The sequence below is a fragment of the Cervus canadensis genome, chromosome X (genome assembly GCF_019320065.1).
Source record: "Cervus canadensis isolate Bull #8, Minnesota chromosome X, ASM1932006v1, whole genome shotgun sequence".
In the NCBI taxonomy this organism is placed as follows: domain Eukaryota; kingdom Metazoa; phylum Chordata; class Mammalia; order Artiodactyla; family Cervidae; genus Cervus; species Cervus canadensis.
Window position 1 is genome coordinate 141,472,133 of NC_057419.1, and position 27,541 is coordinate 141,499,673.

General features: G+C 41.0%; 1 protein-coding gene and 1 non-coding gene across 16 annotated transcripts in view; both read right to left on the reverse strand.

Annotated features, from left to right (window-relative positions):
• The window catches only part of DCX (doublecortin), a 361,602-nt gene that overhangs the window by 46,834 nt on the left and 287,227 nt on the right, over window positions 1-27,541 (reverse strand). The gene's annotated exons all lie outside the window — the stretch shown is intronic.
• LOC122436210 lies at window positions 14,603-14,793 on the reverse strand. The gene has a single exon (XR_006267966.1). It is a non-coding gene; the product is annotated as a U2 spliceosomal RNA (small nuclear RNA).

Below are 27,541 nucleotides of genomic sequence, written 5' to 3' on the forward strand. Positions count from 1 at the left end.
CTTGGTTCTAAGGTTAAAGCTTAGACTTAACTTGAAATCTTCAATAAGCTGCTATCTCTCTGGGCCTCAGTTTCTTCTCCTATAAGGTGAGGATGCTGTTCTAGAGCCATTTGTGGTCTATGTTTCTTTTCCTTTACAAGCCTTTTTGAGAATTTGATGAAAGCTATGAATTTTCCTCCCAGAAAAATGCATCTGTGTACAGAAATAGCTAATTTTGCATATAATGTAGGGAGTTTAAGGATTTCCCTGTGGCCTATCTATAGACCTTAAGTTTAGAACCTCTGGACTAGTTGATTTCTGAGGTATCTTCTAGCTCTGACAGTCTACAAAACATTCCAGGTTGGACACAGTTAATAAGCAGAGACATCAGGGCCAGAATGCTGGCAGCTGTCATGGAATCCCAGAGGCTTAACTGTACCCCCCTTCCCAGGCTTCCTGAGACTCCAGTCCAAGGGAAGCAAAAGGATATAAGCTCATTCTCTGCAAACTTAGTCCAAGGGAAGCAAAGGGGTACAAGCTGATTTACAGCAAACCATAGGCTGGAGTAAGCATCAGACAGTTGCCTCCCAGGATGCTGGAATTTAGCAAGGATACAAACTTTGTGGGAGAGTGTAGGCATGAGAGTTGTGGCCTCTAAATGTTCCTCTGTAGTTGGTTGTGGATAAGACAAAAGAGAATGCATGGTGCAATTGGTAGGGAACAGATAGCTTGATTATAGATGCTCAGAGGTGGTGACTTAGGAGTTAACTCTCCACACGGCTGCACAGAATACTAACGACCAGAAACCTACTGCATTTCCTTCTATAATGTTCCATCCTTTATAAGTATATATTTTACTACAATAAAAAGTCAGGGGAGAAGTAAAGAAAGAGATTTGGTGGGTAGTATATCAGTCAGGATATTAGTAAAAACAAATAAACAAACACGTGACATACTCAGAGTAGATAAACAGAGTAGAGTTTAATAAAGGCAACAAATTACAAAAGTATGGGCAGGGTATAAAGAAACCATAGGACATGCTGAAGTATCTCAGGACTAGTAATAATGGGAACCATTACCGCCCTTAGAGCTGAAAGAGGAGAGGTAATAGATACCAGAACCCAGGAGAGAACATGACAATTATACAAAGAGAGCTTCCTGATAGGAGCTGTGACCTTCAATGAAGGGATGACCAGCGCCCTTGCTGGCAGGGTACCAGGGAATAAATAGCCTAACCTCACTGCTCTCCTCCTTGCCAATGTTTCCCATTGACCAAACACTACTGGAATTTTGGAGACAAGGGAGCCTGTTGATAAGGGGCAGCCTCCCAGGGCACAGAGCAGGGTGGAATAGGGTAGAAAGTAGAGAGTAGATCTGGAGAGGAGGGCCTAGAGAGTAGGTCTGTTGCTGCAGGTAGGAGAAAAGAATTGTTATTATAGCCTTGACTATGACATCTATCCGGTGGGCACTGTGACACTTGGGTAAGGATAACTGAAGAGGTGTGAACTATAATTAAGTGATAATACTAATATCATTTTGCATTTGTAAAAGCTCTTCCATGTTTCATGCTGCTTTCCACCCCCTTGTCTCTTTGGAATCATAAAGTTACCATGGAGACAAACGGGTAGTTCTATTTTACATGTGAAGAAACTGAGGTTCAGTCAAGGTAATGTGATTTGTAAGATCAAATATCTATAAAGAGGGAAAGAGACTAGAATCTAGGTTTGGACTCCTGGTCCAACGCCATTTCCACTATACCCTGTCCACAAAACTGTTCTGACAGGCCTTCAGAGGACCCTTACTTCTGACAGCTATGAAAATCCACCACACGAGCAAAAATGAGGAAAAAGAGTGCATAGACTTCTTCCTTACTCTTTTTTTAAAAAAAATCTGGTAAGAAAAGTGGCTGAGTCAGAAGACAGAGAAGTGGGTACAATATTCTTTGCAGTATTTCCCAGAACAGAAGTTCTTAGACTTAGTTCTTACCAAATGACCCCAGTCAAAGTTCTCTAGCCTCTCTCCTTTATTCCTAGCCTCTGGGTGTTCCACCTCATCAGTTATATACTTCCACTGTAAATGATATGGTTGAATGAAAGTAAAAAGAAATGGAAATGAAGAAATTAAATTCAAGGTAAAATGAAAACAGGAACTTAACATGTTTTTTAGAACTCATTTGCAAACAATATTTTCACATTTGTCCCAATTTGCATGTAAACCAGGAATGAAAACCATGAGAAAATCTACCCTTCAGTTTGCAATTAAGTAGGATTTCAAGAAAATTCTGAAGGCTCAATATTCTTAGGAACTGCAATAGTGCTTAATGGGAGAGATGAGCCTGGCACTGGATGTGAAAGAACATCTGTTGGGATTAACTTCCCAACAGATCCTTATACCTGCTACCTTAGATTTCCTGCTCTGAAGATAATTTAGAAGTCTGTGGACCCTAGAATGCTTCAGACCAAAAAGCTTTCACAATCCATAGCTTTTAGAGCAGTGGTTCTCAACCAAGGGCCATTTTACCTCCTCCTAACTCCCCAAGGACCATTGGACATTATCTGGAGACATTTTTGGTTGTGACAGGTTGGATGGATGCTACTGACATCTAGTGGGTAGAGGTCAGAGATGCTGCTAAATATCCTACAATGCACAGAACAATGCCACACAACAAAGAACTATCCCTGCACCAAAATGTCAATAGTACCAGGGTTGAGAAACCATACTCTAGGACATTTCTTGACAGTCAAGGTAGCACCTTTACTGTGACCACCACACTCTCCACTCCCCACCTGTAAAGATGGCTTCCTTACTCCCACCTATGGATCTCAGGCTGACCACTCCCTAAAATGAGCTCAATTTTAGCAGGCTTCTGGGTGAAAGCCAAAATTATCTCATTTTCTAGGGTGGTATTGTTGTTGTTACCATTGTTCATTGCTGTTTAGAGTTTTTGACACTTGGCCTTGCTTTAACCCCAGTAAGAAGCTTATTTCCTAGTTCCTAACTGCTTTTTTGGTTAATGACTCACAGCCTGCCTAGACCTCTGGTTTTTGCAAAGTTCTTGGCTCTTCTAGTCCTGGCATCCTTCACAGGCTCTGAGGTCCAGCTTCATCCATGGTTCCAGTACAACACTGCCTTACTCATTCCATTCTGGGACACCAAATAGGGTCTGGACTGGTAATTACACTAGACCTGCTGCCTCTTGAATCTGTGTGAGAAAGCTGCCAACTCCAGGAAGGAAAAGACTCAATGAAATATCAGCAAGAGGTCCTCTTGCCATAACTGTCAAAGAAAGCTGTAAGAGAAAGAGAAGATGTACTCTGGGGCAATATATTTCAGAAGACTTCTGTGTCAGCTGGCTTAAGCAGAGACAGAAAGATGTCCTACCCAATGTTGTTTGAAATGTATTTAAGTGTGCACTTCATATTTGAAGGAAAAAAAAAAGCTTAGGATAAACTGATACCCTACAGTTGCTATAATATCTGATTTGGCCATTTCTCAAATGTTGGGCTCATAGGCCTAGAAAGTAGTATAAAGAAGGAATTTGAAACAACATAAAAAGTATGAGGATTATAATCATGAAGACAGTAGCACTATCTGCTATTTTCCCAACAAACCTCCATTCCTGAATTTTGAGACTTGGTGTGATATTGCGCCAAGGGATTGACTTCTAGTTCTGGTTCAGTCACACACTGCAATGTGACCATGAGCAAGTCACTTAAATACTCTATACCACAGATTCCTCATCTGAAAAATGGAACTAATACTACTTTGACTGCTTCATAGTGGATTTCTTTCAAATTCAGAACAAAAAGAGAAAGTGCGTATGAAAATGCCTTGAAAAGCATTAATGCTATATGAATGCAAATTATTTTTTTTATATGAATGCAAATTATTATAATTATTTTGTAAAAGCTGTGTGACCTAAGGGGAAATAAGCTGGGGCCAAGAAAAGTTGGCAAAATTTAACACAACATGGTAAATCAACTACAGTTTAAAAAAAAGAAAATTAAAAAAAAAAAAGAAAAGCTGCTAAAGTAAGTTAGGTTTTGGCAAAGAAAGAAACAAAAAACAGAGAGAGACAGACAAAAAGAGACACCCAGCATGAACTATCTTCACCCTATTTCATAGCACAAGAACTAGAAGGAAAATCCATTGTATTTCTCTGCCCTTATAGAGCACTTTACTTTCACATTCTGTGCATAGTAATACCTACCTTCTTTCATAAAATCTCTGCAATAAAGGACTCCCCAACATTATTTGGTAATACATTCCAGAATCAACCCTTCCATCAAAAAAAATTGTTCTTTGTTCTGACTGTGTTTACTTCCTGAATAGCACTCACTGAGTACTTGTGAGAAGGCAGCCACCATGGTAAGTGTCAGGGATACAGAAAGTAACAGACACAGCTCCCATCCTCAAGGAGCTGCTAGTCCGGTGGACATTTTTGTGTTGAGTCCCTTCTATCACAATTTAGTTCTCTTCTTGCATCTGACCTACATTTAATGGCCTGAAAAATTGACTTTTGGACCTTGTTTATACAAGCATCTAAACTGCTTAGCCATTCCAAGTTTTGACTCATACCAATTGCTTTTTGAGTCTGTTAAGATTGCGAATTTACACAATTAAATTAGTTTCCCTTAAGAATGGGGGACATCATCCAAGTCAAATGTACTGGCAAGGAACGCCAACTGGTTACTGGGAAGGGATCAGTTGCCTGCAAATTTCTGATAAGCTAAATCATGCTAGAGTGTTCATAGCTTAATAACGCATCCCACCCAGCCTTGGAGGTAATGCCTAGAGAGGACCATAACTGAACCTTAAGGAATAAAGCTCTAATAGTAGACAATTCATACTCCGTAAAATCTGCTGAAAGATATCTGAGGGCTTTTGATGGTCCCTTGAAATGCTCTCTTCATGTAAACCATCTTTAAAGTTCAGTTTCCACCTTCTTCTTGCCATTCATCTTCCCATTACACAAATCACCATTTTTTAAATGAGCCAAATTGGTTCAAACTCAGCCAAAAGTCAAATGCATAAAGAAGTAAGGCTTATACCCATGCTAAATGAGCGCTTCTATGACAACCCTCAAGGAGGCCAGAAGACAAAATGCTTCTCTCAGGATATCCAGGAGGAACAGCCAGTGAAAGTCCTGTATTCTCCCCCTCCTCACAAAAAGGCTTTTCTTTTCCCTTCTTCAAATCCATTCCACCTCCCACACAGAGAGGCAGGACTAGTGGCAAGTTTAAGCAGGAATGCAAATTGAGGGATGTGTACAGGAAGACAGAAATAGACTGTATAAAATGGCAGCCCGTGTGATCGCCTGGAAGGAGCTCAACTCAAACCTTTCCACTGAGAGCAAAGCAGCTCCTGTTTACATTTGTCCCTTGCATGAGCTGCTGGGATCAGGAATCAGGCTTTCAATGGTTTATAGCAACAGGGCACAGCCCCTTAAAGGGCTGAAGGCCCACTTCTCACTGTACCTCTGACCAAATAAGTGGTGAGATTCACACTGACAGGGACAAGAACCTGAGCTGGGCTGAACCTGCATGATAAGATTTCCCAGTCCCAGTAAAAATCAGACCTGCTGCAGCTTCTGCAAAGCAACCACAGTGCTGGGTGGGAAGACAAGCTGCAGTCACAGCAATGTCATTTTCTTTGCATGTACACAGATCAAGGGTCATTTAACTAATCCATAGTTGGAACAGAGAGTTTAGATGAATTTCATTTTCCGGTCATTGAAGGTTAGCCTTTTTAAAAATTCACTTATATTTTGGTTCCAATCTTGTTCAAGAAAAGGCTTCTTAAAAAAAAAAAAAGCCTGAACACCAGATTTTGGCTATTTGCCACTCTCTTATTATGGTGGTGGTTTAGTCACTAAGTTGTATCCGACTCTTGCAATGCCATGGACGGTAGCCTACCAGGCTCCTCTGTCCCTGAGATTCTCCAGGCAAGAATACTGGAGTGGGTTGCCATTTCCTTCTCCATGGGGTCTTTCTGACCCAGGAATCGAACCCAGGTCTCTTGCATTGCAGGCAGATTCTTTACCAACTGAGCTACAAGGGAAGACTTATTAAGATAGAAGATTTTTAAAAATTACTGCAACATCTTTAAGATCATGTCTTTGTCTCCTCTCAGTATCTAGCACAGGACTGGACACGTGGTAGGTTCAGAAAAAAATCTGTTGCTTTTAGTATTCTAATGAATCATCATTTTACTGTATTTTTGTGTGTATCTACATAGCTGATATTCTCTTTTTCACATATATACAGCTGAAGTGTATCTATTATTAACCTAATATCTGCAATTTCTTGAAACTGTTTTGTTTATTTTCTCTGTCACTAACAGTCACTGACCTAGGTCCTCATCTGGAACTCAAGGGCAGATGTGCATTTTTCTGGTCATTTTTGTGCTGAGGTTACACTTTAGCCATCCAAATTCAGCTCAGAGGAGACAAACTAGAGCAAGAGGAGAACATGGAGCCAAGAGAAGGGGAAGGGAAGAGAGACAGGAAGAGCCATCTGAAATGCTTGCTGGGCCAAGGTTCAGAGAAAACTGCCTCCCTAGACTTGGCTGTCTTTCTAGGCCAGGCCTCTGTCAATAACACATTTATTGGCCATCCTGACTTCAGCCTCTGATTTGCCCAATTCAAATAGACATTTTCCAAGAAACAGCTCTCCTAGTCATGGCCCCTGACCATTACAAACAATGCTGTTGAAAGGTCCGAGTGAAAAGGGCCATTTTCTCCAAATGAGTCACCACCACCTGGAAAGTTCTTGGAAAATGGAAGAGGCGCCAGAAGACTAAAGACAAGAAAATGTTGTCCTACTTTTTGAAAAGGGCAAGAAGTATATCTCAGAAAATACAAACCAATAATTAACTTGATGTTGGTACCCAGAAAAAAATATCTTAAAAGGGTTATTAGAATATTGTTTGTGAATACTCAAGAGAAATTATGATAGTAGACACAAATAAGGGTTGACACAAGCTATGCCCAGTTTACTTTTCTTTTGATAAAGTAGACATCTCAGGGTTTGGATGCAAAAATACATTTAAAAACATACTTGAGTACTGACTATGCCCTGGGCCAGGCTTGGCAAAACATTGCCTCCTGAGCTCATGGCTCATGCCTCACAACACTTGCACTGAGTTCCTACCCAACCTCACAGTCTTCCTCAGTAGATAGTCACCACAGTCCACCTGCTGACCCAGGCTCAGGTCCTGGGGATGCAAAGAATATATGACCTGAAGGAATTCATAAAATAGCAGAGGAAGTATGTTATTTAATACAATTCTATTGTATAGAAATGGGGCCTGTCAACACTGCTTAAAGGATGAGGAATTCGGACATAGTAACATTTCACAGTGCTCAGTCGCTCAGTCATGTCAACTCTTCATGACCCCATGGACTGTAGCCCATGAGGCTCCTCTGTCTATGGGATTTTCCCGGCAAGAATACTGCAAGTGAGTTGCCATTTCCTCCTCCAGGGGATCTTCCCCACCCAGGGATCGAACCCACATCTCCTGTGTCTCTTGCATTGCAGGTAGATTCTTTAGCGCTGAGCCACCTGGGAAGGCCCAACACTTCACAGAGGAGGTAGCAATTGAAATGAGTCTCAATAGATGAATAGGAATTCTCCAGGTAAGGGAGGAGAAATGCCACAAAAATAAAATGTGAGTCTGAAGTTTTTGAAGTTAGGTCCTGGTTATGTATTTGTTGGTAAATTGAAGAACTTGGGGTTGAAAATCAGTACAAGTTATAGTCTTATTTCAAGGGCCTTGCCAAAAGAGATTGATATTGAATGACAGAATCAAGATTTAGAAAAAAGTTTAAAGGCAGGACTGATGTGCCAAAACAAAGGATTTCTAACATTCCTTTGAGTTCTAGGAGAGAGTATATTTAAGACACTTAATAAAGTTCCATGTTTAAATCTCCAAATTCAACAGTATAAGATGGAACAAAATGGATATTAACAGTGGCCCTAGGACTTTAGTTGATCTTAAGGTTAATATGAGTCATTAAAGTGGGGGATGGCTAATAGTGAGGAATAGTATGACATCATTAAAAGATCTCTGGAATGGAAGTTAAGAGACCTAAAGTTTATTTCTATCAGTTTTGCTAAGTAACTGTGTGGCCTTAGTGAGTCATTTCTCTTCTCTAGTCCACATCATCTCTGAAGAAGTTGGACTCAATTCATGGTTTTCAAATGTTCTTCAGACTCTCAGGATTCTCCTTGGGCTGGCTACTTGGGAAACAAGAAAGAAGTTGAAATGATAAAGGTTCTATAACCTCTCACCCTCCTTTCATTTCAACAAGAGAAACTTCACAGTTAGCTGTTTTAAGGATTAGAGTTCTGGCTAAGACTTCATTTATAAAAGGATTCCATTGCAAAAAAAAATTTTTTAAAGCATTTAGCTTTAACATTGCAATGTATAGCTTCTCTATGTTCTGCAAGGGTCAGACAATATCTGAACTCTCTTCCAATCTGGACATTATGCTTTGAGAGGAACATTTACAAAATGGAGTGCAATTAAAGAAAGATGACTCAGGGTGAGAAAGGTATATATATTGAAAATAATTGAGTTGCTTATCTTGGAAAACTGAAGATGTAGAGAGTATGATAAACATATTCAAATATTTGAGTGGTTATCCTATAGAAGAAGGATTTATCTTATTCTGTTTAGTTCTAAAAAACTGAACTGGAACTATTGGACAAAAAATTTCAGAAGAGATTTTGATTTATAAGAAGCAACTTTTAAACATGTAGCTTTGCAAAGTAATGAGATTACAGTAAGAGTAGAAAATGAGGAATAAATTATGTAAAATAAGGGAAAAAATTGTCACTGTTTTCATACTGTATGATTGTCTACTCAGAAAATTAACTAAAAAACCATTTGCTCCAGAATGATAGTTCAGCAAGGTGGCCACAAACAAGATAAATTTACAAAAATAATAGTTTTCTGGACTCCAGAAATAGTCATTTATAAACAGTTATAATAAAAGCATTCCACTCACAAAAGCAAGCAAAATTATAAGATATCTTGATATCAGAGGATGAGATGGTTGGATGGTATCACCTACTTAGTAACAGAACAACAATAAAGAATAAATTTCAGAAATGCACTGGACTTACTTGGGTTGAAAACTATAAAGTCTTTATTGAATAAAATAAGAGATTTTCATTTAAAACTAGATTTTAAACATTCCAAATCTCCCTAAATATAGATATAAAATCCAAAGCAATGCAAATAAAAGTCTCAATAGAACATTTATGAAAATTGACAAACCAATTCTAAAGTTCATATAGAAGATAAAATCTACAAGGATAGCAAATGATATTGGGGGGAACTCCCAAGAAGTGGGGACTTACAATATCAGATGTCAAAATAGACGATAGTATTTGAAATACGGTAATACTAGGATAGGAACCAGAGAAAGCAATGGCACCCCACTCCAGTACTCTTGCCTGGAAAATCCCATGGACAGAGGAGCCTGGTAGGCTGCAGTCCATGGGGTCGCTAAGAGTCAGACACAACTGAGTGACTTCACTTTCACTTTTCACTTTCATGCATTGGAGAAGGAAATGGCAACCCTCTCCAGTGTTCTTGCCTGGAGAATCCCAGGGACGGGGGAGCCTGGTGAGCTGCCGTCTATGGGGTCGCACAGAGTCGGACACGATTGACTTGACTTAGCAGCAGCAGCAGCAGGACAGGAATAGAGAAATTAGTCCATGAATGGAACTTATAGATGAATTGACAGTTAAGATGAAATTTCTTGCCAATAAAAAAACAAGTAATTATTTCATAAATTTGATTGAGACCTTGCCTATCTATTTGAAAAAAAGGTAAACCCTTCCTCCAAGCTTACATCAAAAACATGCAAAAAAGATGAACATAAAAGAAAAAAAATGTTTGAAGAAATATAGAAGAATACTTTTTATCATCTTTGGGTAAAGAAGGACTTCTTCAGCAAGACCCAAATCACAGTAGCCATAAAATAGAAATAATAATAAATTTGATTTTGCCAAAATTAAAATCTTTTAATTTCATTTTCTACAAAAAAAGACACAAATAAATCCAAAATTCTATTTATGCTTTTGGATTGCTTGAATCACCCAGAAATGATAATGGACTAACATATTATGTGTGTTTTTTTAGACAATAAAAAGCAATGAGTTTCTTGCTTGGGAGATGTTCAGAGTTTAAAAGATCACTTACAATAAGAAGAGATTTTATTTTGCATGGAAAATGAAACTGGGTGATGAGTAAAGGCTTTGGCCCTAAAAAAGTTTCATGCTTCTAAGAGGGGAAATTGTTAGTATCTTTAAAATAGCTAGACTTCAAACTCCTGCTTTCATTTCTACACCTTTTGAAGTTTGGTTTTATTAATTTCAGCTAGGCTCTTAAACTGTTATTATAAACCCAATCTTCAGGTCCATTGGGAACTATCTCCTTATAAAATGTGAAACATAAACCAATCCCAAATACCCAGCTAAGGAAATAAACAAGTTATTTTCCATCAAAGGTTCATTTATAGCTTCTTGTTTCCTCTATAACTGATTTCAAATCATTTGTACCTTTCATTTACAGCAAAATTTATAGCTATAATACACAATGCTAATCCAGGGTTTACCCTTATCATAGCTGACTTGTTTTTATCCCTCAGTGAATGATGGAAAACATAAGCATGAAAATAAAATTAGTGATAACCAAGCCAACTGTGTTATCTACGTCTTGAGTTTAAGGGATTAGCAATGGTCTCCATGGAAATCTCTGGGTTTTATGAAAAAGAGGTATTCCAGTTAGTAGCAACCATGGAGCTGCTACATTCATGATTTCAGCTTGCTCCTCATTTCTGTATCAGGATCCTGGGTCATATGGGAAAGGCTAGGGATTCAGTTGGAATCTTCTTTTTTCTGCCGATGGGACAGAAATATAAGAAAGGCCTTGCAAGAATTCATAGTAATAGATAAGAGGTCAAGAAAAGGATTGTGGGAAAAGAGCAGGGTTTGAAGAGGTAAAATGGAATGGTTGAGAAGAGGTGGAGAAAGCATCACTACTTCAGTTCTTAAGAATTCTCTAGAATCAAAGTTTGAGTTAAAATTTGTTCAAAATGCCATCTTTGTTCCATTTCCAGCATCTGCATTACCTTTCATCCTTTTCTCCTTCTATGTCAATTCTCTTTGAGAGACACTGAGTGATATTTTGGCAGATCTTAGGAGCAATTATGATACAAGAAATGTACTGGTATGTCCTTGTTTCAATTTTAATGTAAATATAGTTCCCTGTGGTATTCAGTCCCTACCCCCACTGGCCATCTCAGCTACACAACTTGCTGGCACAATTTTACCCTCAGGCCCCAAGGAGCAAGATAGGCTTGTGCCTGCTAATGAGCATTTGTTGTGGAGAAGACAGTGGTGTTGAGATCACAGGAAAATAGTAAACTATCAAAGGTAGGCTTCATTCTCGATCACTCACAACCTTCATAGATGAAAGCACTATTGACAAGTTAGGGGATGACCGTGGCAAGTGCGTGCATGCTTAGTCATATCAGTCATGTCTGACTCTCTGCGACCCCATGCACCACAGCCCACCAGGCTCCTCTGTCCATCGGATTCTCCAGGCAAGAATACTGGAGCGGGTTGCCATTTCCTTCTCTAGTGATAAAGTATGAAGTGAGTGAAGTGAAGTCGCTCAGTTGTGTCCGACTCTTTGTGACCCCAAGGACTGTAGCCTACCAGGCTCCTCCACCCATGGGATTTTCCAGGCACTGGAAAAAAAACCCACTGGAGTGGGTTGCCATTTCCTTCTCTAGACTGTGGCAAGGGACAGCCTTATACAAAGGCAGACTCACAGGGTGAGATGTCTCCTTGGGATGAGAGTAGAGAGATGGTAAGATGCCCTACCTTTGAAAAATGCCTCTTCCCATGTGTGTGTGCATGCTTAGTCCTTCAGTCATGTCTGACTTTTTGCGACCCCATGGATTGTAGCCCATCAGGCTCCTTTGTCCATGGGATTTCCCAGGCAAGAATACTGGACTGGGTAGCTATTCCCTTCTCCAGGGGGTCTTCCTGACTCAGGAATCAAACCCGGGTCTCCCACATTGCAGGCGGATTCTTTACTGTCTGAGCCACCAGGGAAGCCCCTGCCTCTTCATATACTTCTGCCTGAATACTTGGCTTTTCTTCATTTTAAAAACATCAGAATCACAACTTTTTGGCTTTTTTGGTAAAAAAATTATATTTAGCACCTATGTGGTAGATGCCATGCCAAGTGCTGGGGGTACACTGATGAACAAAAACAGACATGGTTTGGGCACTCATGTTGCTTACATGCTGGTAGGGCAAACATATTGATCAAATAGTCACCCAAACAAATGGAAAATTACAACTGTGGTAAGGCTACCAAGGTAAGCTACATGACGCCTATACAAAGGAACATAATTTACACTACTTGTCTACCTATCTACCTCCTTATCTGACTCCCCCACCCCCTGCCACTGACTTAGAAAAGAAGACCATCACCATAGTAGTTGATGTAAGGAAGAACTTAACCTGCCTAAACTCAGACAAAGGTGCAGAAGTCCTTCCCCTTCCCCTAATACCTCTTGGGAACTGGTGAGAACATCTGCTCCATCACAGATACAAGCCAACTGGGAGACTGATAAGGCAGAAGATGTCATGTACATGTGAGACAGAAGGATGGCAGTCAAGCAACATGTTGGTAGTGGTGATTTGAAATGATTTGTATTCACTGTCCCCCAGTAAAGATCAGGACCCCAGTAGACAGAGTAGGAGGATGTATGGGATAGGGCAACCAAAAGAGCAGAGAGGGCCACTCAAGAGCCAGTTTTGGCTGAGACTCTGGAATCCCCATTTGGTGATCTTGAAATTCACTAGGACTAATCATTCATCTTCTTCGCCATAAGGGCCATAGCTTACAAGCACTCTGGTTTCAAATAATACCCAAGAGTCTTGAAGATGCTGTACATCTAGTTTTATTCCTTAATCAGTATATATCACATGTTATACTTTTCCTACTTTTCCTTGCCACATCTCTTTCAGTTTATGCCTGAGGGTGGGCAGGAAACTCGTTGATACAGCTACTTATTGGGAGTGGTCACAATCACCCAACCCCATCTTTGGTTTTCTCATGTGGGCTAGACAACAGATGTTCTTAATGAAGATTAACTGAAATTTAATGGTCCTAATTGCCATTTGCACGGGCAGCAGATAACATTCAGTTCACACGCTGCCTTTCATGCTCCTTTATGCTTCATCACATATCAGATTTGTATTTGACTGGAGCGAATCTGACTGGCAGTACCTGCTGGCTATTCAGTGTCAAGACGCTGGCATAGCAAAGACTCACAGTCCAGGGAAACACAGAACTGTGGTGAGAATGGGCCTTGCTAATTTGTTTCCTAATATAGCTATGCTCTTGAGTTCTCAGTAATAGCAAAAAGGGGTCATTTTGGTCTGGGTGGGACTCAGGATCTGTGTTAGGGAGGAAGGACAGACAAGATACTTGGTAGACTGATTTCTGTGTTTTTGTGCAAACTGATCCTGCTCTCTTCTGTTTTTTAAAAAAAAAAAAACTATTGGAAAGGTCTTATAAAAGTGAGCAAGGGATGTGAACATCACTGAGGAGAATATATGACAGATTCAACAAATACATGAGGAAGATGCTCCATCTCAGCAGTAACAAGGGAAATGCAAATTAAAACAAGAACAAAAGAATTACACTATTTCTCAACTATCTGATTGGCAAACATGAAAAACAAAACAAACTGTTGGGTTGGCCAAAAGTTTCATTCAGGTTTAAACCCAAAAAATATCAAGTGTTAGTGAGGTTTTCAGGAAATTAAATTTGTCAGCTCTCTGGAAGGCAATTGGTTGTAACTGATAAAATTTTAGATGTGTGTTTTTTCCATAACCCAGCAATTTTTATACCCTTTTGGAAACCCTGGCAAGCATGTTCAAGGAGGCACGTACAATGCAGTATTTGTCATAATAACCCCAGACTGGAAGCAAACTAAATGTTATTTAGTAGGGAAATAGAAACTATAGAATACTATGAATCTGTAAAAACAAATGACATAGTAGATATATTCCCATAGTTACACACAATATACGTATAAAAGTATAGATAAAGCTCTGAAAAGTTGTAGCCACAAAACTGGTTATCTCTGGGAAGGGGTCTGAGGTGGAAGAAGCCAGGTTGGTCAAAGACATCTTCACAGTCTTATCTGTAATACTGCAATATTTTACAAGCACAATGTGTTCAGATATTATTTATGTAATTAAAAATCAATTTAAAGTTCAAAGGCAACATAGTTATGTTAGAGAATTTACAAACCAGAGAAAAGAAAAAAAATGCATTATCCTGCCACCTAAACACTCCCCTATGATAACTATGATGTGTATCCTTCCAGTATCTTTTTTTTTTTCAGGAGATATGGGAGGAGCTTGGACAACAGAGAAGAGATGGGTGTGAGGCATGAGAAATGAGGATGGAGCCTGATAAGACTGACCCTGATAGCACAGACCTGAGTGTCAGGGCTTCAAAAATCCAGTTGCCTGCGAGTTTAGAACACCACTTTCATTCGGACTGGCAGTTTTGTCCCCGGAGAGGATGCACCATTCCTGGAAGTACTGAAATACTAGGCCGATGCTTGGAGTGGATGGAGCAAGCTCGTATTCCAACTCCCTGCTCCAAAAATCCATTTAATATACTGTCCTCAGATAGAGGACGTATCAGGTATTAAACTGATAAGAACAGATACTATGCTTGATCTTATTCAAAAGACTGAGAAGCGATCCAGTATCTTTTTAATGTTTCATATAGTTACATAATGTGTATCTTGTGCCTCTAATACAGACATCGGAGTTGGGTAATTTTCTGCTGTGCGGGGCTATCTTGCGCACTGTAGGATGTCTAACAGCATCCTAAACCACTAGTCACTAAAGGACAGCAGCACTCCCACAGCTGTGACAATCAGAAACATGTCTCGGCATCATTAAATGGCCCCTAGCAAAATCACCCCTGGGTTGAGAACCATTGATTGAATATATCATTAGCATAATGTTATGAAATGAATCTTCATAACCTATCCTACATTTCCAAACTTAAATCCAGTGAGTTGTCTCTATTCTGTTCTCAGATCCCTGGCCTGTGGATTTCAACCCTGGCCTTTAGAACTTGACCTTTCTCTCTGACTGCTCCTTTTCTAGGTAAGTTGACTTGGGACTCCTTAACCCAGAACTGTACTCTGACCTATCACCACTAAAGCAATTAGACAGTAAAAGCCAAGTCTCTTCCCCTGACATCTGTGGACTAATATTCAGCTCATGGGACAGGGAACAGGGATAGCAATCAGGAAACCCAATAAGACTGTAGAAAGTAATCAGTCCAGAGACACAGCTGTGGGTCAAAACCACTGGGCTAAGGGCCAAGGCTGAGAAGAGGAAGCCAACTAGATCTCACCCCAGAATCAGCTCGCAGAACAATCAGAAGCATGGTTCCCTGACTAACAATGCTTGACTCTTCCTGTCTGTTTTATTTAGATATTTTCCAGGGCCCCAGGGCATAATCAATTCAGAGGCCATGGAAGGGATGGCATCTGTGCTTATATTCCAAATCGATAAGGAGAGGTTAATGCCAGAAGTCAGGCTTACTCTTTAAAGACACATTTACTAAGCACCACGCAGCAAACATTGCTAGGTGCTGAGGATGCCAAAATGACTCTGAAATGCTTTTGTCTAAAATCTGTTTGCCACGTGATCGTCAGAGAAAAAGATCTCTCAGGAATCAAAATGTAAAACTAGTGAGAGCTCCCTTCAGTTTGAGCCCTTAATTAGACCACGTATCACCAGTATTTCACTTTGCCTCTTACAAGGGCCTGGGGAGTGAAAATTACATTATGAGGTTCTGTGGCTCCGAGACCCCAATTCAAAGAGAGGACTGAGTTCATTTCCAGAGCATAGGGAGGGTGGTATCAAATTTCATCCTGTTAGCTCACAACATGGAAATTGGAACTTCCTGCTCCCTACACTCCAAAAGTGCTCCTGTGGCCCAGGTTTCTGCAGCTCTGAGCGAAGTTGGAGGAACCTCCTCCTGCGTCCCTGTCTGTCTGGCCCCTCACTCTGGTGCCCCAAGGGAGTGCAGACAGGTTGAGCACTTTATTTCCTCAGGGGCTGGATCATTTCCCTGTCTGCCCATCTGGCCTTTTCCTGACGAGATGTTCCCTGACAATTTGAGATCTGCAGACACAAAGAAAACAGCCAAGTGAGACTGACCCTGGTGTGCAATCTGGAGAGATGGTAAAATATCCTCGTAGCAGGAAAGGGAACGTGGCCGGATATGCCTTGTAAATAACCCACTGTCTTCTACAGAGCGAGATGAGTTCAATCAGGGGGGTTTCCACAATGCTTTCTTGAAATTTGGGGGTTTATTGTACCCAGGGTCAGTCGCAGGCCAAATGCTGGACTGCCTCCAGTTGGAGTCCGATAGAGATAATTCCTTGCTGTGAAATACATATTTAATAACTCTACTGAATGCCTATTTCCTTTGTCTTCTTGTAGTCTTTCCTTTGTCATAGGTTTCTCTCGCACTAATGGGGCCTAAGGGAGTCACAAATAACAATGTGCTGTGCAGTAGACTGTAGTAGATTATACTCAGTGGCTGCTGGCAGCAGGTTCACAATACTGGGTCCCAGTAACAGCCCCTTCTCAATTTATATTTCCAAGTCCAAGAATTACTGGTCACAGTAATTAGGGGAAGCTTAGAGCAAAACTGAGAAAAAGACCAATTAGTTTTGTTAGCCCCCAAACCCCTAGTTGTCATTCCCTTCCTAGGACACCCATTCTTTTCCTGAGTTGAACAAGCCATCCTGTCCTACTCCTAAGACCCTTTATTTATAGCAATATATAAACATAATCTTGCTAAATAGCTAAATACGTTATTTTTCCTTCCAAGGCATTTCCAACACACAAGTTGGAGGGTGAGAGAGCTCTTTATTATGTTCAAAACCATACTATTGATACTTGTGTATTCAACTCGCTTGAGCTCAGCCGTAGGAATAGGGGATCTAGGTCCCACACCCTGCCATTTCCGTTTTCTCAAACACATTTATTGAAGAGACCCTGCCATTTATACTTCATCTGTGACGTGCCAAACTATTAAAATTACAGTGGGTTCATGGAAAGCCACATGTGGAGAGACAGGGGTTCTCCCTCTGTGGTTTTGGAAACTTTAGCCACCAGGCTATATGAGATAAGTGTGGTTTTAACATTGCCTCTTCCAAAACCATAGTCTCCATTTCAATGAAAAAAAATATCCATTTTTCTCAGGCCTCAGGTCCTGCAGCTCTCTGTGGAAAACAACAATGGTCCAAGTGGCCTGATTGAATTTAAAGACCTTCCAGAACCACAGGTTAGTGCCAAACCCTGTGCTTTATTAATTATGCCATGATTATTTTTATCTTAGGGGACCTGACTCTTTTTGTTCACTACATTTGAATATTTCCTGGCTCCTATCAATCTAATGTTGGAACACATTGATAACAGTTGGGGTTACTGGCAACTGGATTCAAGAGAGTAGATATGAGTTTATGGAGAATTGAAAATTGAAGAATCCCAATTACTACCCTGGATTTCTTGTTTCCATGTTCCCATCCCTGTGGATGGAACCATCTTTTCTCCCTCACATGAGGTTCTCCAAGGTTCCCGTGAAAGTGAAGTCGCTCAGTCATGTCCGACTCTTTGCGACCCCATGGACTGTAGCCTACCAGGCTCCTCCGTCCGTCCATGGGATTTTCCAGGCAAGAGTACTGGAGTGGGTTGCCATTTCCTTCTCCAGGGGGATCTTCCCGACCCAGGGATCAAACCCAGGTCTCCCACATTGCAGGCAGACCCTTTTACCATCTGAGCCACCAGGGAAGTCCACTAAGGTTCCCCTAGTTATCTCTTAATCTGTATCTCCTAATTTAGTTCATATATTTATGTCTTTTTATAACAGCTTTATTGGGAGATAATTCACATGCTATACAATTACCCATCTAAAGTATACAATTCAGTGGGTTTAACATAGTCACAAAGCTGTGCAACCATGACCACAATCAATTTTAGGACACTTCCATCACTCCAAAAAGAAACCTTAGGGATTTCCCTGGGGGTTCAGTGGATAAGACTCTACACTCCTAATGCAGGGGGCCCAGGTTCAATCCCTAGTCAGGGAACTAGATCCGACATGCTACAACTAAGAGTTTGCATGCCACAAAGAAGATTGAAGATCCTGCATGCCACAACTAAGACCCAGTGTGGTCGAATAAATAAATAGATAAAATATTTAAAACCAAACAAAAGAAACCTATTAGCAGTCACTCTCAAAATCCCTCCAACTTCCCCAGCCCTAGGCAACCAATCTATTCTTTCTGTATACTAGTTCCATATATTTTAGCAAGGACTTTTAGAAAACCTGTATTATCCAAAGGAATGACTCCCAAAGGGGTACTTTCTGGTGTGTGGCAGGTCCACGAAAGGAAGCATGTGGCACAGTGGTGGCCCTATGGCTGGCACATGTCAAATCACACACATTTCCAAGAGTCAAAGGTAGTGGGAAGAGGTACCCTGATGGCTCAGGCCAGCATAGCTGGAGGATCCCCCCTCTTTGGCCCAGTTTCTTCTCATAGGTCCTGGGTCTTCAATCCTTTACCACAAACTTCCTTTCTGACAAAGGAACAGGTAAAGTGCCCCCCGCAAACACCCACCACATACACACTTACCCTGCTCTAAAGATTTCTAACAAGAAACATTTTAAGTGATCCTGCTGCCATTCAAGGGGTAAGAAGTATATTTTGGGAAGATGCAGCCAGTTTAATGGTACCCATTCACATAAAAAAGATGCCAAAGGGCATTCCTTTCTGACCTTGAAGAGGTTCATGACAGTGTTCTGCCCCAGTAGATACTTTTCTTTATTGTTCTAATAGCTATCTATAGAGCTATGGATAACTTGTCAATTGGTTCAACAAACATATTTTGGGCATCTGCTTTGATCTTGACACTGTGCTGGGTGTCAGGCAAATGAAAATGAACACAACAAACCATTTTTACAAACCCAGCCTGGGTGTGCCTGCCTTTTATGGAAAATTCTGTCTATTCTCCAAAAGGTACCCCAGAGCAAAATGTATCTCTCTTTTTGGCTATGCTTAGTTGCTGAAAGTATCAGCCAAATTAATCTTTGGTTTAAGACTTTAATGGCCCTGCTAAATGACAAGAAACATGTTAATCTATTTTCAGCCATTACCCCTTAGTCATTTCTCAGAATAACCAAACACTCCCTGAGCAAAGCCTTGAGGGTATGGAACTCTAGCTAGATGGTGTTTGGTGGAGGGAGAAAGATGGAAGTTACAGGTCCTTGCTGTTCAATGTGTGGTCCATGGAACAGCAGTAAGAGCATCACCTAAAGGCTTTTCAGAAGCGCAGAATCTCAGACCTCACCTCAGACTTCAGAATCAGAAGCTGCACTTTCACAACATTCCTATTTGACTCATAGGCACTTCTGAGAAGCACGGGTCTACAGCAGACCTGGTTTTTCAGCCTTAGCACTACTAACATTTGGGACCAGATAATTCTTTCTTGCAGGGGGTGGGGGAACTGTCCTATGCATTAGAGTGTTTATTAGTATCCCTATACCTATTGGATGCCAGTAGCACCCATCCCACCACGTTGTGACAAACAAAACTATCTCCAGACATTGCCAAATATCCCATTGTGGGGTGGGGAGGGGGGAATAGATTACCTCAGATTGAAAACCACTGGTCTATAGAATGCTTTATTAATTTCCAGTCATTCAAGTATAACCTTCAGAATTTTCCATCACCACATACACTTTTTAAAAAATGACTATTTTTTGTCTATAGAAATTAACCTCATCCTAAATAGTAATAGTGATGAAATAATAGGACAGATGTGCTATTTTTTCTAGTACATATAAAGCCAAATATAACTATTAGAATTTGAAATGCTTATCTAGGAAACCCATAAATATATCATGCATCATGGGTGGAGTGTCTACCAACTTTTAGAAAACCCTGGCCCTGAGTATAGTTGTGGAGTAGGGCAGGTCCAAAGCATTGTACAAATTTGGGTTGCCAGGAATGTTAACAGGATGCATAGTGCTTGGAAGTAGAGAGAGGCCATTAAAAGCAAATTTATTTCTCTACTCAACTTTGTTTCTGACCAGGCCAAAGTAGTAGGTTTAGATATTAGAACATTAGACCTACCTATATTTTGGAGACTCCAGGAGTAGCCGTTTTGACTTGATCTAGCATATGGCTAATTTCATTTCCCTCTGAACTACCGGTGACTACACTGGTTCCCCAAATGATTCCACTATAGTCTGACACAAATTTCACACAACGCTTCTTTGGCCATATGTCAGTCTAATTACAGAGTCTTTGCTTCTCCTGGCAGAACTGCCTTTCATATTCAGGGGAGATAATAATCCCATCTCTGAGTTACATCAATGATTAAATGACCTGGTTCACTGCTTCTCAGCTGAATCAGCAGCCTGTGACCCCTGGCACATTGATTGCAGAAGGAAATATTTTATGTGACTTTAACGTATGGGTCATTTACAACATGAGTTCCTTCCCACATAAAAGCCATCATAGATCCATGAAACTTGAATAGGGGGAAGGGAGAGAGGGGGGAGGTGACAGAAAGGGAAAGAAAGGGGAGGTGAGAGACACACACAGAGAGAGAGAGAGATTCTGTGTAGGGTTGGTAGCAAATATATGCTTAGTGCACTTTGGAAAGCCCACAGGCTGAAACTCTGGGATCCTGGGGTTTCTGCTCCTCTAGAAGAGACCTAAATGATGCTTGTTGGTAACACAGTCCCCCACCAGCTCCTTAAAAACAAGAGGTGGCAAGACAAGAGCTAACATCCAAGCAACTTTGGGCTCTCTTTTCTATGATCCCACAACCTGTGTTCAGCTCTAAGTGTCCCGTCTACCACTTAGCCAGAAGTTGAGTGTCTGCCTCTCCAGCAGCCGCAAAGTAGAGGCCTTGTTGTTGTTCAGTTGCTCAGTCATGTCTGACTCTTTGCGACCACATGGACTGCAGCTTGCCAGGCTCCTCTGTCCATCCCCAACTCCCGGAGCTTGCTCAAACTCATGTCCATCGAGTCAATGATGCCATCCAACCATCTCATCCTCTGTCGTCCCCTTCTCCTTCTGCCCTCAGTCTTTCCCAGCATCAAGATCTTTTACAATGAGTCAGCTCTTTGCATCAGGGCAGAACCTGGGGCAAAGAGCTAGTGGATCGGAGTGGGTGGGAGAGGGAGGTGGCTTCTACCTATAATTTACCTGATGCTCTTCATTACAGTTCTTCCCAGTGCTGCTTTCAGCTACAGGAAATGTTTGAGGTTAGGGGTAGAGGGTACAGAGTGGGGATATACAAGTGAGAAGGAGGGATGGGCTATCACTGACTGATGTTATCAGGACACTTTCAGTTTTGAACCCAGGGACACTTATTGTGAGTTGGCTTTGAGAGTCCAGAGCACATTGTGTTTGTTTTAAAGGCCCTTGAGTTTCACCTTGAGAATTTTTTTTAAAACCTACACCTGGGCTCCCTACTCCAGACTAACGTAATTCTGAAATTCTGAGGGGATCCTATTCATCAGCATTTTTAAAAAGCTCCCCAAGTGATTCTAATCTATTTTTCCAACATTTTACTATGAACATATTCAAACATATGTCACCTAGATCCTGTAATCAGCATTTGCTATATTGTTTTAACATATACCTTTCCCTCTATCAACCTCTCTTATTTCTGGATATGTTTCAAAATAGGCTGTAGACACTTCACCCTTAAATACTTCTGTAAGCATATAATTAATTAGAGTTCAATATTTGTTTCATTCAGTGAAATGTACAAATTGTAAATGTACCATTTGATGAGTTTTGACAAATGCATGTACCTGTATAGTACAAACTCTTATCAAGATATAAAAAAAAATCATGAATCTTCCAAGTGAACACTCACCCCCACACCTGAGGGGCCATCAGTGTTCTAGTCTGATTTTTTCCAGATGATTTCAATTTGTAGCTCAGGTGGAGAACCCCTTAAGGAGAGACACAAATTCCAGCTCCCCAGCCTTTTGTAATTGCGTCAGTAGAGCTTATTAGCTAATAGTGCTGGAGTCAGCTAGCTTGAGGGCAAGCCCGGCTCAACCAATTGCTATTTGTGAGATTTTAGGCAAGTTAACCTGTATGAACCCGTTTCCTCACCTATAAAATAGGGATCATAATAGTAGCTATCACACCATGTTGATTGGAAGACCTAAATGAGATAACATAAATAAATTAGCAATAAAGTTAATGTTAATTAAGTTAACATGCTTACAATTGGCTAGGCACTGAACTAATTGCATGGATTATCTCATCTAATCCTCCCTACTGTTAGGATCCCCATGACAGATAGGAAAAGAGGCTTATAATGGGGAAGTACCTTGCCCAGAATTACACAGCTAATACTTGGAAGAGCCAGAATATAATCCCAAAGTGCTTTGATTTCAAGGATCAGACTCCCACACTATTAACTAGTACACTTCTGCCTCTATGCCTGACACACATAGTAAGAGCTCAAAAGTGCTGTATATTGTATTGCACATTGTATCATATAGATTTACCAGTTGTTTATATTGTGTTCAGTTACAGAGTCCAAATGAAGGAATGGAACCTTTGACCCAAGCACAGAAAAAGCTTCTCAGCAGCCCAACGTTGCTGGTCCACACCTTGGCATGCTCATCTGTATCTATTGTGTTCCTAATAATGTCCTTTCCGTGGTGACTCTGAGAATCATCAGCAATAAGACCAGCCACTGTACTGAACAGCACACAAAGGTCCTTGTGAAAACATCCCTCTGGAAGAAAGAACTAGGGGAAGCACTTTTTTCCCATTAACACATTCAGCTCCCTGGCACTCTGTTCTGCAGCTGTCTAAGTGTTGCAGTCACTCAGACAAAGAGCTTGCTGGAATATCAGTGACATCATCCACTTCAGCTCTGACAGACTTGCCAGGAGCTGCGTGATTAACATCTCCACGGTACCAGAGAACAGGCAGGGCTCACTCAAGCTACACCATGCTCTTCCTCCTAATGAGAATCCCACTAAATTGGACATTTATCCCCACCCTATTCAAGGTGGCTTTTATGTGCAACCAGAGCCCATTGTCTTCCAAAGTAAGGCAGCATCACACAGAGCCATCTTACTCCTCAGTCTCCCTTATTGGGCCACTCCTTTCTAACAGGCTGGATGATACTGGTTGGTTGGCAAAGGGAAGAGAGTGGCATGCTCTGGGCAGGGAGCAGATGGGTGTCTAGTAGTAAACTCTGTAGCTGAGGCTTAAGAGGAAGCACAGTGACAGCTGAAAACAGAACAGAACTTCTTTTATCACCATCAGAAATCCTATGAATGGCTATTAAATCGATTTCAAAGCTTTGGAAGCTCTGTTCAGTAGGCAGGCAGCAAAGGGAGTGGGAACAAGATGAGAAGGGGTACTAAGACTTCAGGCTCAGTGCTCCTTTGGAATCTGATTGCCAGGCTTCTTTTAATCATGTGATTGCGATGGCTATGAAGGACCCTTCCACCAGGGAAGGGAAATAGCTGGCAATTTAGCTAAACAAGTGCCTGGGGCTATGATGAAGTCAGCAATTAAGAGGTTCTTTCCAATAGAGGAAAGCTGATAACAATGCAATGAAGTGAGGTTCTCTGTTAGGAAGGTCAGTGTTCCATTATCGCAACACCCACGGAGTTAATGTCCCCAGAGAATCATTACTATGTATTTGATACAAGTTATTGAACTTGCGGCCAAAACACACCAAGGCTGGCCTTTCTAGCCAGTATCCTATTATCCTTCTAGACCCAAAGCGGCTGAGCATTCTATTTAAGTATAGTGCTGTAGGAACACAGGGATCAAGTTCAAGACACCAGAAATACCTTCCCTGGTTCCTAATTCCATGTGCTGCATGCTTAGTCACTCATTTGTGTCCAACTCTTTGTGACCCCAAAGACTGCAGCCTGCCAGGCTCCTCCGTCCATGGGATTTCCCAGGCAAGAATACTGGAGTGGGTTGCCATTTCCTTCTCGAGGGGATCTCCCCAACCTAGGGCTCGAACCCATGTCTCCTGTGTCTCCTGCATTAGTAGGCAGATTCTTTACCACTGAACTATCTGGAAAGCTCTCCTGATTCCACAGAAGAGGAAAAAAATATTTGTGCGAATTTTGATGAACAAAACTGACTCAGTCCTTTAGGAGATTTTGCCTGTGTGAATACTCTTTCAATCCAAGGAGTTACACATCTTAGGGAGTGCTCTAGTCCTCTTTCAAGGTTATTAGTACACAACAATGGTGTGTGCTGAGCCAAAAATAGGAAAAATTAGTTGTATTTACTCTTGTTTCTAGGAAAAATTGTGGTTTCTGGGACAAATATCTCAGACTTGCTAAGAGCTAATGTTAGGCAGCATCAGCTCCTGGCTGAAAAGAGAGTCCAAACTACCAGGCATGGCCCAATTGAATCCAGGACCCTCAGAAGTAAAGTAAATTTTAAAAATCAATAATAATATTAATAGATGCCAGTTTTGAGTGCCTACTATGCACCATGGACTCTATGACAGCTATGTTTAATTATCACAAGAGACTTCTGAAGTAGGAATAGTGTCTGGGATATTATAATTACTCAATAAATACTACCTAGTATCATTGTACCCATTTTACAGATGATAAAACTAAGGCTCAAAGAGGCTTAGTAACTTTTTTAGGGTGACAATATGTAATTGACTGTAACACTTTAAAGAGACTTGGAATTGGATACATCCTGCCTTATTCTCTCCTAAACAAACTCAGGCTCATTAGAGTAACAGCCATGAGCTCCTTGCATCTGTCCTTTTCCTACTTTGATCCCTGATTTTAGAGTCCATAAAATTACACTGAAATTTGAGAGTAGATACCTATGTGGGATATATCACCACTATGGACACAAAGGAGTTCTCTCTTAAAGTTAATAAAGTAGAGCCTATGCCATAAGGAGAACTCCAAAGGAGGCAAAGAAACCAAGGCCCATTGGGCAGGTCTGGAAAGAGTGTTAGGGTTAGGCTAATCCCCTCTACAGTCATTATGTGATTCCCACTATCCACCCACTCAAGCATAGCCCAGAGTAGATTTAAGAAGCTTTATGTGAATAGCCTATGCAGCACTAAGGCAGCATTCTTGAGTTTCCTTACCCTTCAAGTTGATTGATGGTTAAAATGATTTGTGAGTCCTACTCTTGATTGCTAACTTCATATCTTAGGGTCCCCCCACTCATTTATATTTACAGTGCAGCACCTGGAAAATGATCTGTTGCTCTTAAGTAAACACACACTTTACATAGAGTCCTTTCTGTCAGAAAAAATATAGTTACCCAAGCTAGTAACACCTTTCTCTGCTACTCACTGGAAAAGCACCAGGGAAAGGCATTGGCCTATAAAACAATATAATTGCTTTGATCATCTTGACTAAGTGGCATGATGTGATTATCAAATTCATTAGGTTGTCTCTATTGGGAAATGAAACAAAGGACAGACTATTACAACAATCCAATACTTTGCCTACACTTGCCACAAAGATTTCCAAAGTTAGGATTGACAACAATATTCAGCACCATGGACAACACCACTAGATGTTAACTGTGCGAAACGGTATGGGACACGTTTTAGCTCCCTGAGTTCCTCCTCTTTATTCTGCTTGCCTCCCTTAGCAACCAGGTATTTATAAAGATAGTGGAGTGGGTTTGATACTGTTCTATAGGAAGAACCAGGAATGAAACAGCAGAGGGCTTTAGAGAACAGAGTTTTAAGGAAAAATCAGAATTGAAGGCAGCTGTGGCTCAAAGAACCAAGTGGATTGAAATGTGTCCTTAGCTAGTTATTCCTGCATATCAACACTCCCACAGACAGAGCCTTTAATCTAGTGATGAGATGGAGTGTGCAAACAGCAGTTGGTAGCCTTGCAGACCCTTCCAGAAACCTTCACCTTGACACTGGTCTTTCGGCAAAATGGTCCTTAGAAGTCCCTGCCTAAGAAGAAAAGGGAATGAATGAAGAGAGGCTATAGAGATTTCTGTACTATGAAATACAGCCCAGACAAACTAATTTGGAATAAACCCCTACAGAGGGTGGGAATGAGAACATGCCATTTCAAATAATCAGCTGACCACTGGGTCTTGCCAAACAGTAAACTAAACCAATGAAAGTGAGAGCTGAAAGGACCCTTATACATTCTCTAGCTCAGTGGTGCTCAAATGTGAGCTTGTATCAAAATCACCCAGAGGGCTTGTTAAACCAGATTGAGGGCCCCACCCCTAGAGTTTCTGATTCAGAAGGTATCATGTAATCTGGTAATCTGCACTTCTACAAATTCCCAAGTGGTGCTGATGCTGCTGATTGAGGAGGAGCACACTATGAAAACCATGTTCTAGTCCAACCTCTTTCAGAGCATAGGAAAGGCAACAGAAGCCCTAAAAGAGCAGTGACTTGGTCACACAGCTGGTTACAGTCCATCTACTGAGTCCTACATCCTGGGCCTCCTGATTATCAATCATGTGTTTTTATTTCAGAGTATGACAATCATATTTAGTCACTATAGTAGCATCTAAGGGAAAACTATAAAGGAAGTTGATCACAAGAGAAATGGATTCAGCCTTCTCTTTGCTTCAGTTTCTAGCATACTTGTCAAAGCAGTGCCAAGCCGGGTGTGAGGCTTGACCCTCCATAACAGCATCAGAATGGCTCTCTCTACTTCTATTACTCTTTTGGTATCAACCCAATGAAAAATTCACACCAAATTGATTGCATCCTAGGTAGGATTCCAGATATAGCAAATAAAAAGACAGTTATATTTGAGTTTTTCATTGTTTATCCTTAACTCAGATTGTAACTGGGTGTTCTGTATTTACTCTGGCAACCTGAATCCTGAAATATGAAACTGCTGGGCAGTTTGAAAAAGGGAGTTACCTTCTCAGCTCATGGTTCAACTATGTCCTCCCCAACCCAGACGCTAAGAGGCTAAGAAACACCTGACCCTGCCACCTCCTGCCTCCACCTGCTGCCTGCCAAGCTTATTGGGGCTCTATTGAGACACAGTAGAAAGGCTGTGATTTGATGAACAGCAAAAAAAAAAAAAAAAAGAAAGAAAAAAGCAGCAGCAGCTGAACTGGTATCCTCCAGCATTTTTCATTTCTATGAAAAGTTTGATTCTGGTTTCATGCCCTGTGATTAACCAAAACAAGAGGAAGACAAATAAAAATTCTGTACAGCTGTTTCACACTGACAGACCTGACCTTCCCAGCTGAGGGTTCTTTGTGCTGGGAAATTGTTACCTAGCAACCATGCCTTGCAGCTGCCAGACTCCAAACACTGAAAGCATGACTTACAGAAAAGAAGCAAGGAGAAGAAGGGTGGGGTGGGGACTGCTTCAATCTGAGCTTTGTCTTAGGGTCTAATACTATATGCCAGTAAGAGAGGACAAG